Source organism: Berghia stephanieae, chromosome 4 (assembly GCF_034508935.2).
Source record: "Berghia stephanieae isolate SIO BIC M18660-M18661 chromosome 4, UCSD_Bste_1.3, whole genome shotgun sequence".
Lineage (NCBI taxonomy): Eukaryota > Metazoa > Mollusca > Gastropoda > Nudibranchia > Aeolidiidae > Berghia > Berghia stephanieae.
The window spans coordinates 26,570,101-26,587,448 of NC_088363.1; the positions used below are offsets into that span (position 1 = coordinate 26,570,101).

At 35.4% G+C, this 17,348-nt stretch overlaps 1 protein-coding gene across 1 annotated transcript in view; it reads right to left on the reverse strand.

Moving 5' to 3' along the window:
- LOC144970330 (uncharacterized) overlaps nt 1-5,313 on the reverse strand; it is a 27,549-nt gene extending 22,236 nt beyond the window's left edge. Inside the window, exon 1 of the mRNA XM_078909853.1 lies at nt 5,216-5,313. The gene's annotated coding sequence lies outside the window, so the exon portion shown is untranslated. The remainder of the gene's footprint in view (nt 1-5,215) is intronic.
- Between the last annotated feature and the right edge of the window lie 12,035 nt (nt 5,314-17,348).

Below are 17,348 nucleotides of genomic sequence, written 5' to 3' on the forward strand. Positions count from 1 at the left end.
GGTATGTCATCCTCCACTGAGTTGGGAGAGATGAAGACTGTTCATGTTTTAAAAAAAGGTAGTTTCTTAATCAGTCATTCTTATACTATAATGCCAAAGCAAGTCTACCAACCAAACCTCACAAAATTTAACATTATTCAAATACCTTTTACCCCATGCCTGTCTTTAGATGTTGGCAAGTTTAAATGTTAGATATTGAAAGAGTATTATAGCTTTACAGTGCACTTGTTGAATTGAGATATAACATTGAATTACATATCATGATTGTATGACATATGATGATTATACAAAAGACTAATATGCACGATTTGAAAACATGGGAGAGTGATTTTATAATGGACAGTTTCAAACGATCTAACGTGATCAATTCCTAACTTTCTTTCAACTTGATGTCTAACCTTGAATAGTGGGTACAAAACGATAGTATAGGTGCAACAAGGTTATTGTACGCTTTTGATTTATTTGCATTATACTAACTTTTTCTTTATATTACAACTAAAACTAAAACCTTTTCTTCTACACCCCCCCCCCCCCCCCCCCCCCCCCCCAGCAAAAAAGAAATACCTTTTTGAATACATCACTGTCTAAATCAGGACTCACGGCAAGCAACAAAAATGTAACTAAACACATAAAATAATAATTAGTAGGGAACAAAAACAATAAAAATTAATTACACATACTTTTGAGTTGGTGATCCACTTAGCCAACAGTCACCCTCCGTACTTGCACTTGATTTATCAAACCAACAATTGTAAAACCCATTCCCTGAAAAAGGAAATAAATGCAATGATATTTTGATTATTGACTGGTTTGAGAAGTTGTGGGACAAGAATAAATAAAATCGCCCAAAGAAGAAAGGAATTACATCTCTAAAAAAAAAAAATTTAATAAACCCAAAAACCAAATCAAAAATCAAATTCTTTGATCACATTGAATCCACAATTAAATAAAAATCTTTAACATAAATAAGGAGAGAATGTGACAAAAATTGTCACTTAGTTGAATGCTTGTAAAACTTAGGGTGGATTTATTTTTCGATACAAGAAAGGAAATCATAAGCATTCTGGATCAGGAGGGACAACATTTATCTTTATTTTTGAAGAAAAACGTATTTCTTCTAACAATTTACCTACCACTTTGACTTTCAAAAACTTTAGAAGATCTCTCACTGGAGCTCTCTGTTGATGTAAAGGACTCCCACCAAGGTATGAAATCTGAAGGGATACTTTTTGTTGTCATTTCTGTAAGCTGTGATTTCCTCTCCTCAGAAAAATTATTTTTATTATTAAGATAAGATTTAAATATTGTCTGTTTGTCTTTGCGGTGTAAAATTGGAAGTCTGAATTGCTTTGAAGAAGATGGATTATTTCTTTTTATGATAGTGCTAGTATTAGCTGTATCTGAATCTATTTCCATTTCCATGACTGCTGATATTTTTTTTTTTACTGGCGAGACTCAGATGTATTGTTTCATCAAATTACAAATCCAGTTTCTGATTCAACCGTAACCATGAAGAACTGCAAAAAATAAAAATAAGAATCAATACTGAAATTTGACATTCAAAAACATTGATCCAAAACAATGAAAATAGCATGAGTACTTTAACTTAAACAAAAATTAAGAAAATGTTGAAGTAAAAGCAGCACAGTTGATAGATAAGTTTTAATCTTATCCATCTATAGAACTAGAAATCCACCTGAAGCTCATTTTTCAATAAGTGCTGAAAATTATAGACCAGTATCTATCACATCAATATCATGTAAACTGTTGGAACATGTAATATGCACCAATATCATGAAACACCTTGATTACCACAATGTGTTGACTGGTTTCCAACATGGCTTTCACAAACATTGTTTGTGCAAGTCACAAATGATCACGACTTGTAATGATTTTGCTAATTTAATAAAGGAGGCCAGACAGATGCCATTCTAATGGATTTCAACCAAGCATTTGATAAAGTACACCACAAAGCCTCTTGAACAAGCTTGATCACTGACTATGGGATTTTAAAAACCTCCCACGCATGGATTAAAACATTTCTTTCTATGCGATCCCAAATAGTCATTGTTGAGAACAAAATGTCATCATCACTTCCAGTCCTGTCAGGTGTACCTCCAGGAACAGTTTTAGGCCCACTTCTTTTTTTATTTAACTCAATGATATGCTGAGTCAAAAGGATAAAAAATTAAACTTTTTGTGGACGAAAGCCTTCTTTATAAAGTAGTCATTCAGAGCCATTTGGCCCATAGAGTTCCTATAGCCTGAAACTGACAATAGCAATTGTTTGCTACCCTTTGGATAGGGTGCTATTCTATCGCAAAGTACTTTCCACTAAATCTAAGAGATCCAGCTACCCAAATCACTGCTGGGTGGACAGGAGGGTCAGAAAAAGATCTCGACTGCACCTGGGATTGAAAAAATGCTTAAAATGACAACGTGTGAAAGTAGGAATTTGGAATGGCAGGTGTTGGATTTCAGACGAATCAGGTGCATGGAACGACAGACACACTATGATGTTGAATGACACAATTGTGTCATGATATTAACCCTCGAAGCGTCAAGGGCCGATTTAATCGGCCGCCACCATAACGTTCGGGCCGATCTAATTGACCCTAGTTTAAAGTGACTATACAACGACCGGCACTCTAGACACACATAAGAACTCTTTTGTGTGAAGTCCTTGATGTGTCTACTTTCGTTTTCTCTCGTTTCCTTCTTGCCAACAGACCATTGAACCGTGATTTTCAGCGTTCTTTTCACACGTTTACCGCATCTCGAAATGACCGATTCTGAGCCACAACCAGGGCCTTCGGGCCTCCGTAGATCTAGAAATAGATCTACTTTAGCTAATAGAAACCTATTTACTGCTCTCATGAACGACGACAGTGATGAAGAGGATGATTTTGATCACATTCCTCATGTGAGTGATCATGAAGATAGTGAGGAGGAGGATGATAGTGATGATTCTACATCGATTGACGCAGAAACTGAAACTGAAAATAGGCCTACATGGGTACCTCAAGCCCCAGAGACTGTAACTGAGGATTATCCTCTGTCCTTTCACACGTTTACCGCATCTATTGTTATATATTGTCTGAAAAAGGAAATGATGAGCTACAACTTGGGTATTTCAGAATTTCAATTAAGGCAAAATTTAGCTGACTTATCCCTGGTCAAAGTAAATGAGCCGGATAAAAATAAATGTCAAGGTCAAGGTCAATGTCATCTCAAAGGATGGTCAAGGTCACAATGTCGTTTATAAATGATCATAAGTATTCATAATTTATTCCTCTTTCAGAAAATATATACTTTTACAATCTTATTCTTGGAAACAAAGCTACTACATCTTATTTTCTAAACCTTGGTAAAATCAATGAAATTGCCCCGACATTCTGGCCGGGTACTATTGACGCTTCGAGGGTTAATGTACAAAATGCTGATTAGTGGATTTAAAACAATATATGAAAAGAGCATCAAAGCGATAATGTGACACTTGGACACGTCCAATAATAGGTAAGATGGGTTATTTGCGTTTAAAGAGAGGGGTGTGACAATTGACGATTGCAAGGGAGTGATACAATACCAAAGATATTGCACGGATGTTGTAATTAAGTAAAAGGGCAATTCCATGAAAATGTAAACCGAGGGGGTGGATTACAAATTCTTAAGAACATATTAAAATTTGGTACTAATTTGTTGGAAATTCATTCAGGATTATGAATATAAGGATGTGTCATGCATATTTGTGGTACAGGATGCTTATTGTAGCTTTATGTAAGGGTATCCGCTATTTGAGGAACGAAAAGAATATTTTCTCAATATTATTATTATAAATCTGGCAACTTCTACAAAATTATAGCCACCTTTGCTGTTGTTTATTGATATTAAAACAATTATAATAAGTATCGGGAACCTATATGAACATTCAAATTTACGATTTTAATGAAATCTTGTCCATATCGGTTGTTTTAATGACCTTGGGAAACTGTATGTCAGTCTGTTACCGTTAAAACAGTATTTTTTCACCTACAAAAGATGTGATTGTTGTAGATGTGATTGTTGTACAGACTTACTATTTCAGATTTTCTGTTCTTACATAAATGGCTTTAGCACTGTAATATAATTGGTTGAGAAATTTATCATTTAAGGTATTATTGTTGGGTAACGGACTGACATTTTTTACGGTAACAGACTGACTAATTTTATTTTTATTCAAAGACATTTATAAGAGTTGTATTTGAAGTCCCAAGAGCAATGTCCACTCCAATATGCTTCAACTGATCAGGCAGCCATTTTATAAACATTTGGGTCATAAAATTTCAAACACTGGTCTTCAACATCTGAGATTAGTTGGTTCCATTAGAGGTACTTTACAAAAGTCGATAAAAAAAGGGGGGGAGGGGTGTCTGTTTGCTGAATGCAAGGTGTTCATTGAGTATGTTCCTCTCCTTACGCCCAGTATCACAAAAGCAGTCACGTGAGAGATTATGACGATTGGGTGAGAGCACAGACTAACCTGTGGGTGAGAGGAGGGGCAGGGGCAGGGGCTAGTGGGTGGGGGGGTGGGAGGGGGGGTGGTGAGAATAGCGAGAAGGTGCCACTACCTCTATTCTCATTCCAGGATGAGAATAGTCACTCACACTCCCATACAAAAAGTCAAAATCAAAACGCCAAAGACCTCTTTAACTGTAAGTAAAAGGCCCGTCAGGCAGGGACTGACAACAATCCCAATTGATAGACCGTCTAGTTCTAGCCTTAAAAAAAGCCTTATTCAAATTCAAAACGAAAGAATACAGCACTCATGACCATACTCATATACCAGAGACACCACCGGGCCACCAGGTCCCGCATGCAATTGCAATCTGCTACTCGTTTTTTTCAAATTTCAGGATGAATTTCAAGCACCACCCGATGGAATTCTCTGCCCGAAACGAAAATATTAAAAAAATAAATGGCTAACTTGAATTTGACAGAGAAATTGATAAAATCAAAATGCGAATATTATCTTCGAAACACGGAGTTGCGACAATTAATTAACAATAACAAGAGGAGAGAGAGAGAGAGAGAGAGAGAGAGAGAGAGAGAGAGAGAGAGAGAGAGAGAGAGAGAGAGAGAGAGAGAGAGAGAGAGAGATTAAAAATAAGTATCCACATCAGCTCATTTTATCTCTTGGTCGGTGAAAAACAAAAAACTTTTCTAAAGTACTCGTTACCTTTTGTGACAGCATGAGAAATGAGTTGTTGTTTCGGTTTATTTTTACTACTAGACTACTAGATCTAGCTTTAAATGCTAAAGAGTTCTTGTGTACCCGAAAAGTTAGAAAAATAACTCGAATTTTACTTGCTCTGAGAATTTCATTAAAATCGAGTGGGCACTGGCCTAAAGGAAAAAAAAATCTGAAAAGTATGTGCATGAAACAGTGCCAGATAAAGCAGAAAGAATACAAGAAAAATAACCCCATTGGTTTTCAGAGTTTGTTATGATGCAAAGCGAGGATTCATAGCGGAAACTCGTACCCTTGTGAAGCCATTGACCTCGGGTGAAGTGTTTATAATATTATGCAGGTCTGACATCCGAACCCGCTTATGGGCCTAGTTGTTAACCTTGTTGTAATGGACAATATTTTACCTCATTTTTTTTTTAGATTTCCAATACAACAATGAGCCTATAAGGAATTGGGTTATCAGACCTACAAATAAGTACACGTTGACCTCGGGGTTTATTTTCGTGAAAAAGAATACAATAAGCATAAACGTTCCAACTATCGGGTAACCCCTGTAATGTAATGGTAGCCCGTCTGACCGGTATTCACGAGGCCTGAGGTTAGCTAATTTTTTGTTTATTTTTTTTTTTTTTAATTATTATTTTTATTTTTCATTCTGCTTTGTCTGACGTCTGACGCTGCGTCTGTTCGGTAATCAGGAGGTCTGAGGTTGGCTGATTTTTAAATTTTTTTTTTTTTTTGGGGGGGGGGGGATGATTTTTTAAATTCTGCTTTGTCTGACACTGTTTCATACATACCTTTCATATTTAAATTAAAGAAACGAAAAGCACTTTCTTCACATTTTGTAGGTCTAGCAACAACAAAATAATAATGCTAGGTTAAGATTTGTTTTGTATGTATTGACCTCATCTCGAGGTAATAACAAAGGGAGCGTCATTCGACACCCGAGTTTCGGGTGTATTTTGTCACAGGATAATTCGGCACCCGAGTTTCGGGTGTAATTTGTCACAGAATAATTCGACACCCGAGTTTCGGGTGTATTTTGTCACAGGATAATTCGACACCCGAGTTTCGGGTGTATTTTGTCTCAGGATAATTCGGCACCCGAGTTTCGGGTGTATTTTGTCTCAGGATAATTCGGCACCCGAGTTTTGGGTGTATTTTGTCACAGGATAATTCGACACCCGAGTTTTGGGTGTATTTTGTCACAGTATAATTCGACACCCGAATTTGGGGGGGGATGGTCAGCAAAGAATTTGGCATCCCAAGCAGGGTAAAAAAATTGCTCTCTCTCTCTCTCTCTCTCTCTCTCTCTCTCTCTCTCTCTCTATATATATATATATTATATATATATATATATATATATATATATATATATATTATATATGTATTAATACCGGATAGGGAGACTTTTGGTACCCCTATTAGTTCATTTTACAGTACTTTACCAATAGGGAGACCAAAATCCGGTCCCCCTATTGATTTGACCTCTAGCACATTCACTTTTCTATTTTTAGTTTAAAGTTGTCAACCCAACCGTCAAGGATATATAATTGTAAATCATAGTATTGAAGTTATTTGTTAAACACCACAGTAAGAAGGGTTATGCCTAAATTTTCACGTTGGTCAATAAGGTGACCGCCTGAAAAAAGTACAATAGGGGTACCAGTGTTTTCATCGATATATTTCAATAGTGAGGCAATATATCTTTCCGAAATTTTCTCTAAAATTCTAGAACATTATATGGATTTTTATAGTAATGAAAACCTAATATAAAATTGTGTGAAAGTTGATGAACTGAGGAATGAACAAGATATACGAATTATAATCTATTTTTAGAAACAGATTTATCGAATCTTGGTCCGGATTCTTATCTTGGTGACAAGAGACAAGCAAACATAGTAACTCTTTTTTTCGTGAAACGTATGTTTAGTCAATTTCGCGCATAAAGAGGCACTCGGCACTCACTCACTCCGCAAGTCAGTAGTAGGTGGTTATCAGTTATCAGCTTTAATTCTTAGTCAAACGCTTCATCAAACCCATTATTGAGTAGCATGTTGATGCCTGATGCCAGTTGAAGCCATCTCGACGTCGTGAAATGGAGCATCTTCTGTCATAGCAGTAGAATCGTCAGATGCCGCATTTAAATCCTCCATTCCAGGCGTTGCTGTTGCCATATCGATCTTCGAAATGATTTGGTCTAGACGTCAAGTTGACCCGTTCTATGTCTGAAGAGATTTTAAAGTGCAATACCTAACATTATATCTTGATCTACAAAAGAGTCTTTTTAAATGAACCGCTGTGTTTCTATATTTTTCAAGAACCAATGATTATCTGATAACAACTGACTTGCGGAGAGAGTGGCCGACGGACGTCCTCTCTATAGCCGCAAGTATTTTTTCGTCACTTGCTGAGTTCCAAACTAGACGTCTATGGCATCGTGGGGTAAATTGATGCTGGAGGCATCATTGAAGAGACACCGAGATAATTTAAATGGTAAGTTATTGGCCATTCTTATTACATCACTGTTGATTTAAGATTTTCAATAGGGTAGACATCACAATCACACACACACCGATTGATGATTGTCACTTGTCAGTCAGTCATTTGGAAGTGGAGTCAGATAATTCGGGAACTTCTGTAGACTGTAGATTCACACTAGTGAGTAAGATCTGTCGTTTACTACTACTACTACTACTACTACTACCACTACTACTTTTAGTTTTAGCTTTATCCAACTCAACACTTCTCGTGTTTATTTTATTTTGGCAAAACTAGAATGGATTTTTGAAAAGAATATAAAATAATTTAAACTTAAACCTGTCTTTGCATCTTGCTTTATGCATACAGTATGCCATATCACAGCCATCACAAAATCATAGTTTAATGTTGAGAATATGCTATTTCTTTTGTAACTTCAGATCAGAGAGATTTGAGCTTTAAAAATCCTGAAAAATGTCTTGCTGTCAATCCAGACAACCCTTTTGATGTGATCTATGATGTTAATGGTAAGAATGTAATTTGATGAGGAAATGAATAACATTTAGGTACACATAGTTTGCTTTTTTTTTTTTTTTTTTTTGAGTCATGATGTGTAATACTATTACAGTCCACTCCGGATAATTGCAACTCGTTTAATCGCAACTTTCGGTTAATCACAATATTTCCTAAGCAATGGAAATAATTCTATATAAAAGTCACTGGTTAATTGCAACAAACTTCGGTTTTTTAAAAAGTGGTAAATTCAAGAAATCAAACAGTATATCATGATTAAATTTCATCATGGATGAAATCGTGACAGGTTGAAGAATCGAGAGTGAGCAGGATTTAATGCTACAGTAGTGTGTCACCACTCTGTTAGAGTCGAAAGAGGGCGGGGCTCTGCAGTATGGGTTTGTGACGTCATCGGTGGCCATTAAATAGAAGAGGGGTGGGGCTGGTCATAATCTTGACAACAGGTTATAAATGACAGTTATAAAGAGAGACTGAGCGATATCCTTTGTTTTAGGATTAACAACTGTGCATTGTGACCAACGAGTTTGGTGAGAGCTTATTGTCTCTCATTAAGGCTAATCTCTTTAACTCTGACAAATGTTGAATTGTTGAGAAAAAAGATTGAAACTTCTTCCAATCTGAATAAGATATCGGCTTGCTTCATAGCTGCTTTTGGTTGACAAATCTACACGGGGCTGCCATATGGTTTTTGTTTCAATCAAATTGCTCTGTATGTGGTGGACTAAGAATATTATTTACTGGTTTGAGTTGACAATAAATGTGTAAAATGTTGAAATAGTGGACAGGAAACTGAATTTCGGTTAATCCCAACATTTTCGATGATCCCAAGGTATTGCGATTATCCTAAGTGGACTGTACCTGAATCTTGAACGAAAAACTATCATATGGATATGATTATAGACAGATTGGTTTCTGGAATTATATTTCCGTCCTCCCTTGCCAACTCTGACGTTCTTGAAATTTAAAAGAAAATAGCCAGAAGGTTTCGGACTTAATTTTCTTTTTTTTTCCAAAGGACAATAGTCATAAGGTAAATAATTTTTAAAAAATCCTTTTACAGCACAAGATGGCATGATTTTTTGTTTAAGAGTTTAGAGAAAAACTTGCACATGATAGTCTTCAGCTTTTTTTTTGTTGTTTTTATTTTCTATATAGACTCCAACTCAGAGCCTGAAAGTGATGCAGAACAAAGTTCCATATCACATGATTCATTTGTGGTAAGTATGTACATTAAAATAAAATCATAACATTTGTATAGCGTTTATCCACAGTTGGCACCATGCTCAAAATGTTTCACATCAACATATTTTGTGGTGGACAAAACACATTTGCCACAAAAGATGAGACCTGCAGTCTGTTAGGCGCAATACAATATTTCAGGACAAGGACAACACTGTTTTACACCAGTGAGATCTCCTAGTTTTTTGTTGTTAAAAATTTTTCTTTGCAGTGGACTTCGCCAACAATAACACTATTTTAAACCTTCCTCGTTATATTTTGAAGTGATATTCATTGATGAGCCATTCACATTTGAAGTCGTTTGTTTTTTTATTTGACAAAATGTGAAAATGATGCGTTTCCAGGAAAAATTAAAATAGCTTCTGTTGGGATTATACTTTTGATCTCGCATTTTGTCCAAATTCTCTTGCATCGTAATGTTTATCAACTTTTTTTGTTAACTATATTGCAGTTGCAAGGTTAGGAAGTTCATATTGTTGCAATGACAACCGTTTATATGTCCAGAATCGTAGTGATATAAAAAATTGTTTTGTAGTTGTTGGTCCTGGTGTAGGATTTAAAGAGTTGGTTAAAAACGGTTTACTGAAACCCTGGTTGGTGTATCTATATTTATCCAAGCACAGTTGAACATATTAAATACTTAGACAATATGTCTGCCTTTCTCAACTCTTTTTTATTATACTTGCATTATTAACCAGCTAATTGTTTAGTTGGATTATTAAACAATGGCTCTTCATGTTTATTGTCAACATGAATAAATTGATTGATCTGTCATCTTTTCCACAAAATATACAGGGTCCCGATTTTGTTGCTGACTCCGAGTCTGATTCCTCTACGTACTCTGTGAGGTACCCAATGCTGAGTACATCATTGTCTTTGGAACCTAGTGCTCATTCCCCAACTCAGTCAGAGCCTCATCCACAACTATCACAGACTGAACCTCGTTGCCAGTCTGGGACCCAGGTTCAACCCGAATGCTATACACTTGCAAACCAACGTGTTACGTGCAATGGTGAGTCATTTTTTTGTCATTCTTCTCCTTTGATATTTGTGGGATCAATTTTAATTTACCCATTCCTTTTAAAAGAAAACTTCCACCCCCTCCATGGTGCTGCATTTGTGTTATTGCATTTTTTTTCTGTTTTGGCAGTGCTGCGTCGCAAAATACGCTACCATTTACATAACAAGCACAAATCCAAATTTGATAGGGTGGACATCTTAGAATCTGAAACCCCAATGTGTGAGTGATATCAGTGAAACCAGCCATAAAAATGTTCATGTTTATTTTATTGGGGTTTTTTTTTGTCTGTAATAGACTTAAATTGCTTGTATTGTAAGTGTTAAAATGGTTTTTTTGTTACAACCCATCTATATATTAAAACTGTTTCTTTGTATTTCTATGATGCTTAAGGCTTTTTTTCACAGACCAGCTGGAAACTTAACGAGAATCAGAGTAGATAACATTTTTATTAATCTTGCAACCTAAACAGTATATGATGATTGGGAGCATTTAAAGAAAAGCACATTTTCTTTTTAATTTGTTGGTACTAAAATTATACTTTGATAATGCCTGCTGTGCTACAAACCCTTTTGACTTCCAGGTTCAATATTTTTCTTTATTCTAAAATTCTTGGGTTTCCTTTCAATGACAACTGAGATCATTAAAATTCAGCTCACAACATGATGTGTGTAGATTTGATGAAAACATATGTTCGAGTTGAGAAGCAGTGTTCACGAACTTGCTGATCGTTTTTACTAGCATTTATTTTCCTAACTTACCTGTATCAATTAACAAAGGCAAGACTCAAATATTTTCTATCTGAACAGTGTGTTTGTTATTGAAATATTTCCGGCATATACATGTCATATTTCATTCCCACAAAATATAAATCAGGATTAAGTTGTCTGGGCATCAGCATCGTTCAGGCAGTTGGGGGAAGTCTTTAAGGAATTAATGAAGCCGATGCTCAACCGGTCTGGAGGACGTTTGATTGATGTCGGCTGTTTGTTCTGCCAGCCGGTGATGTTTTCTCACTCCCTCAATGACAAAGAAAGTCATTGTTATGACTATGAACTATAGTCTATTATTACTTTTGTTACTATATTAATTGTTACTTATAGCCGCTACTGTTATTATTATTATTATTATTATTATTATTATTATTATTATTATTATTATTATTATTATTATTATTATTATTATTATTATTATTATTATGATATTGCCTTCATTGCATTCTATTACTATTATTGATATAATTAATTTCTGATTGTTGTAAATAATTTATGTGAATTGAATTTTGTCGATTGGCCAAGGGCCTACAATAAACTTAAATGAAATGTTAGTCTTTGGATAGGACTTGGGTCTATTCTTGATTGCTTTTCCGCCTGGGTCGAGTGAAGCATTTGGAGTAAATTTTGTTGCTCAACGTAAAAAACATGACGCTTACCATTCCGCTGATACTGATACCTCCAAGGGGTGGTTGGGGAAAAACCTAAAATTCTTTTGACATTCTGTCTGATTTTTCGCTGAAACAACAAAGGACAATCTATGTATTCAGATGAGACTTCAATGTGTTACTATTCCGATTTATGTTCATATTTTGATTATAATGAAGAGGGAACCCTGAACCCAGTGAAGTGGGTGGATTGATCTATTTATTTCTATTTCAAAACAAAAATATGGCGTCTTTTCACTGGATTTGTTATGTGGCAGAGGTCTCCACAAATCTAACATACCTCTTCCAAAGGAATAGATGGTAGAAAAGTATATAACAAGAAGGAATTATGACAGTTACTTGTCCAGGCCTTAAATATTTGGAATGCTATTCCTCTCTATCGCTGTCATGTAGCTGATGTGCATATGATCTGTCTATTGATTTATTTTCATAGTTCATAGCATGATGTGCTTTATTTTCTTCTTTTTTTTCCAGAGAAATACAAAAAGCCAAGGAGACCCTGTCCATACTGTGGACAGTTGCAAACAAAACTCTCAAGGCATTTGATGAGGAAACACAAAGATGAGACAGAAGTTACAGAGGCCATGAAACAGCCTGTAAAGGAAAGGGATAGAACAATGGATTATCTCAAGAAAAAGGGCATTTTTTATTCAAACACTAGAAACAATTCAATAGTTATGCGTGAGAGAGCACAAGGGTCACATGAAGTTGTTATGTGTGCTGGCTGTAAGGGGTTTTACTCTGGACGAAGGGTTTATGAACACAAAAAGAAATGTAGTACTGAGCATGCTCTGTGTACTGGGGTTGTAAAATTTTATCCCGTGGCTCCCAATGCAAGTAAAGAAATAAAGGAGAATATTCTTGACAAATTTCGGAATGATGAAGTGGGAAATTTGTGTCGATCAGACAAAGCTATAGTATTGTTAGGAACAAAATTGTGGAGTAAAAGTTCAAAGAAGGAGAGAAAAGTTATAATGAGTGATTTACGCATCTTAGGAAATTTGATTTTAAAAACTAGGAAGAGAACGAATCAACCTTCTTTCTCTGGAGAGGACGTGGTGAAGCGTTGTAACTTTAATGAAATATCGCAAACCATTTCTGAAATGACTTTGAAAGAGGATGGGACATTGAAAGCAGGCTTGAAGCTTTCAATTGGATTTATATTGAAAAAGTTAATTAATTTCTTAAAAGGGGAATATATAATGCAAAACAAAATGGAAGAATCCGCAGAGATAGATTTGTTCAAAGCTGTCCTGGATTATAATTGGGATAGTATTTTTTTTACAGCCAGAGTTCAATGTGAAGCAAAGAGAACAAATTTGAGAAAACCCAAAGAGATGCCATTAGAGAATGATATAAAGAAGCTACGGCAATTTATTACTGAAGAGATGGTCCGTATTTGTGAGGATGATTATCAATTATTTGATTCACATATGTTTGTTAGGCTTCGCAATGTCATCGTAGCTAGGCTTACAATGTTTAATGCGAGGAGAGGCGGAGAACCCGCAAGGATGTTGTTAAAAGACTGGAATGATGCAGATTCAGGTGTATGGGTTGATCCCCAGCTTGTACAACATGTCACTGATCCTCTGGAAAAAGCGTTACTTGAGAAGTATAAGCTGGCCTATCAGTCTGGAAAGGGAAGCAAGATGTTGGTCCCTGTGTTGATACCCAATGACACAATTCAGCCTTTAAGGAAACTTGCACAGGAGCGTAAAGCTGTTGATATTTCAGACAACCCATTTCTTTTTCCAAATACAGGAATATCCAAAGATCATGTAAGTGGTTACATTGCCATCAAATATGTCACTTCCTTAGTAAAGGATTTAGAGAAACCCCAGTTGTTAATAGCTGATAAATTCAGGCACCGAGCTTCGACATTATTTGCCTTACTTGATGTCCCACAACACGAGAGAGATGTCTTCTATCGACATATGGGACACAGTGAATCAATCAATCAAAACATTTATCAGTGTCCACTTGCAATACGAGAAATAACAGAAGTTGGTCATTTTTTGGGTCAAATTGATAACTCAGCATCGGTCACTGGGAAGGAAATTGTAACATTGAAACAAATGACTCTGTAGTGAATAGAGACTCAAATGCAAATTTTGGAACATCCATAGTAACAGCTGCAAATCAAGAAGAAATATTTGATGGTGAAGCAGGAGTGCCAAATCAGCTTACGTGTTCTTCAAAACAAACTGAACCCAAGAGGAATTCAAGCAAAAATCGGAGATACATGTCATGGTCAGATGAGGATACAGATAGAGTCAAGTCATATTTTAAAAACTTTGTCGAAGATGTTTCAGCACATGGTTCAAGGGGATCATTACCTAGAAAGTCTGAAATTATTCTGTTCTTAAAACACCACAGGGTATTTTCACAAAAAGGAATCCCTGAAGGTACACTAATTAGTTTGGTGAAGACAAAGATTTTTAATGAAAGAAATAAATATAGAAGGGAAAGAGCGTTTCAATCGGTGTAATGACAATCATGAATTTGATTTGTATTACATTCATTGTATTGTATAGTGTTATTGACATATTTTGGGGGTTTAAAAAAACGTTTTATCTTTATATAGTACAATCTGTTCATCATTGCAATATCCTTTTTTATATTATATGAACATTCATTTGCTCAGCTTGAGAGACAAATGCTTTGTAGAACCATAGCTGCCAACCGTTCTGTTAAAAACGGATTTGTTCCGTATTTGACTTCCTGAGTCCGTAAGTGCTTATTTTTAGTTCAAAATCCGTATTTTGTAATTTTTGACTAATTTGTGGTAAAAAAGCCATGTGAGCCTAATGAATTATTATTATTGATCCATTATTATTACTATTACTACTACTACTATTGTTGTTATTATTATTATCATTATTATTGGTGTCCAGTGAGAGCATAATCTCCATTTGTGTAGCTCTTTAATTTGAATTATGCCTCTAACATAAATGATTTTCAACAATTAAAAAAGTTCCATTCGTTTATATGACGCCTGTATTTTACTCAAACCTTTCATAATGTATTGGAGATTTGCATAGGATATGGATGTTAGCCTCGATATACTTTGAATATTCTAAGACAGTATTGATACTTTCACTATTTGTTACAAATATTATTTTAATTAAGAATAAAATTAAATCCACCTTTTTGATTGGAAGGTATTCAATAAGAAAATCAATTGCTTATATTGATTAAAGATGACAATGATTATTTCCCTTTATTAATTTATGAAATATATAAATTTAATCCCTTTAAAAACATCTTCATCTGATTTTAATTTTTTTTTTTCAAGCAAGCTTTTGTAACGGTTTAGGTTCAAGAAAAATAAGTATACTCCATTTTTAGGTGTGTTTATCTTGTCAAAGTAAAGAAGTAGGAATTCTCTAATATTTAGAGGTGCATTTTACTATAACTACTATTATAGTATACTACTTAAAGACCATTATGTTGCATGAAAGAAAACATATATGCAATCGTCTACTTTTTATCTGAACTCACCTAATTTTTACCCCAAAACGCCCTCTCAAGTGATGTACCAGGTTGGTAGTTATGCATTTCTAACCATCTTAAGTTATTTCATTTATTTTACAATCGTGCTTCTTGTGTATTGGTCCTTATCAAAGTTGAGGCAGTTGAATTCTTTCTTTATATTGTCCGTTCTGAATTTTGATCTCATTGTGGAAAGCTCCCATAGCGGGCAGGGAGGTACACACTGTGTCTTCTATCCCCTTATATCTGTTTTCCAACATGCTTTCAGTCTTTGTCTTGGAATGAGATTACTTGTTTTTTTCCTGGCCCTCGCCGGAGTCCTAGCTGGGAGGGAAGCAGTCAAATGCATATTTATTGTTTTGGGAGATGATATTTTTTTCCTTGTAAATCATCTCTCTGTTATGTATTATTACTATATTTGTTATTTTTTAATGTATAATGTAAGCATTTGAGTGTGTTCCTCTTTGTTGGATTTTGTTCTTGTGTCCGGATAAGACTTATAGGTGATCTCAAACTTAGTACATTGGTGATACGCTCTTGGAATCTACATCTGATCCCTATTTGTTCCCAGTTCCCCTATGTCTTACTTTCTCTTGGATGCTTCAACTGTAATTCTAGAACTTTTTACTATCCAATTTTCTTCCTTTTTACTGGCGCTGATATAACCTAAATGTGTTGCAAGCGCCGTAAAACCCTTAAAAACAAAACAACAATCATTGTGGAAAGTGTCATTTTAACGATTCAAATGTGCTGGTACTAAACCCGATAATTGAGCAACATTTGGACTAGCCTCTGTCATCTCAAACTTGTTAGTGTTAGTAATAGTAATTAAAAAGGCTGACTTTTATATGTTGCGATTCGATGAAGGGGGGGGGGGGGGGGGGGGGGGGGGGCTTCGGCACACATCGCCCCTCATCCCGGGCAAAATGAGCGTTCCTTATTTTATTTTTGAAAAGTTGGCAGCTATGTAGAACTATCTGAAAGAATCAAATATGGCAGAATAAAAAGTCTTTCTACTAACCCTAACTTAATTGGCCAATGTAGCTTTATGTTCAGCATTTTCTAGATACCTAATGTAAAATTTCACTATTCTTTTTATGATAGTTTTAAGAGTTGCAATCTTTAGAGGTGACTGTCAAGAAATGACACCTCTGTGCATTTAATTTCATTCTTTCTTTATCCCCTCATCCTTAATCAGAATAATAATAATTAATAATGAAAAAAAATGCAGCAACGACAGCTTAGAACGGCATAAAGTGCTTAAGAATTATTTTTTTTTGCATTAAACTTTATTCAAACGATTTTCAACACTTTTGCTTCACAGTTTATGCTTTTTAACAAATGCAATTAAGCAACTTACCAGCAACAACATATTGGTTTGTTATCATTTGAGGGTTTTATCAGTAAAACTGTTTCTATCCTTTTATGTTGCACTGTACACATAGCAAACTTCATGCTTTTATTTGGTGACCAAAGACTTATGTGATACAGTGGATGAATGTTTGTGATGGCTTTTGGAACTGAAATAAACCTGCAATATGATTTGTAGACTTCTATCGTTATGTATCATTTTTCGGTCAAATGTAAATGTAATTTTACACGAGCTTGATGTATCATAAAACCCACAATGAGCTCAACGTGCAGCTGGTAGTAGATTTATATGGACACGAACAACGTTGTTACAATTCAGTAACGTACTCCAATTAACACAAGTGAGACTGTAAATGAGACTTTTACAATGACTCTGCATTGCCACAAATATGGATTCGAACCCTGGCAACTCGGGCGTCAGACGAACTGTCTACCACGAAACCAAAGCAAGCATTGTGCAAGTTAAAGTGAATGAGATGTTGATTGAAGCCGTTCATTGTGTCCATCAGATCTGCTGTCCTATCCATCCAACTCCATTCACTCAC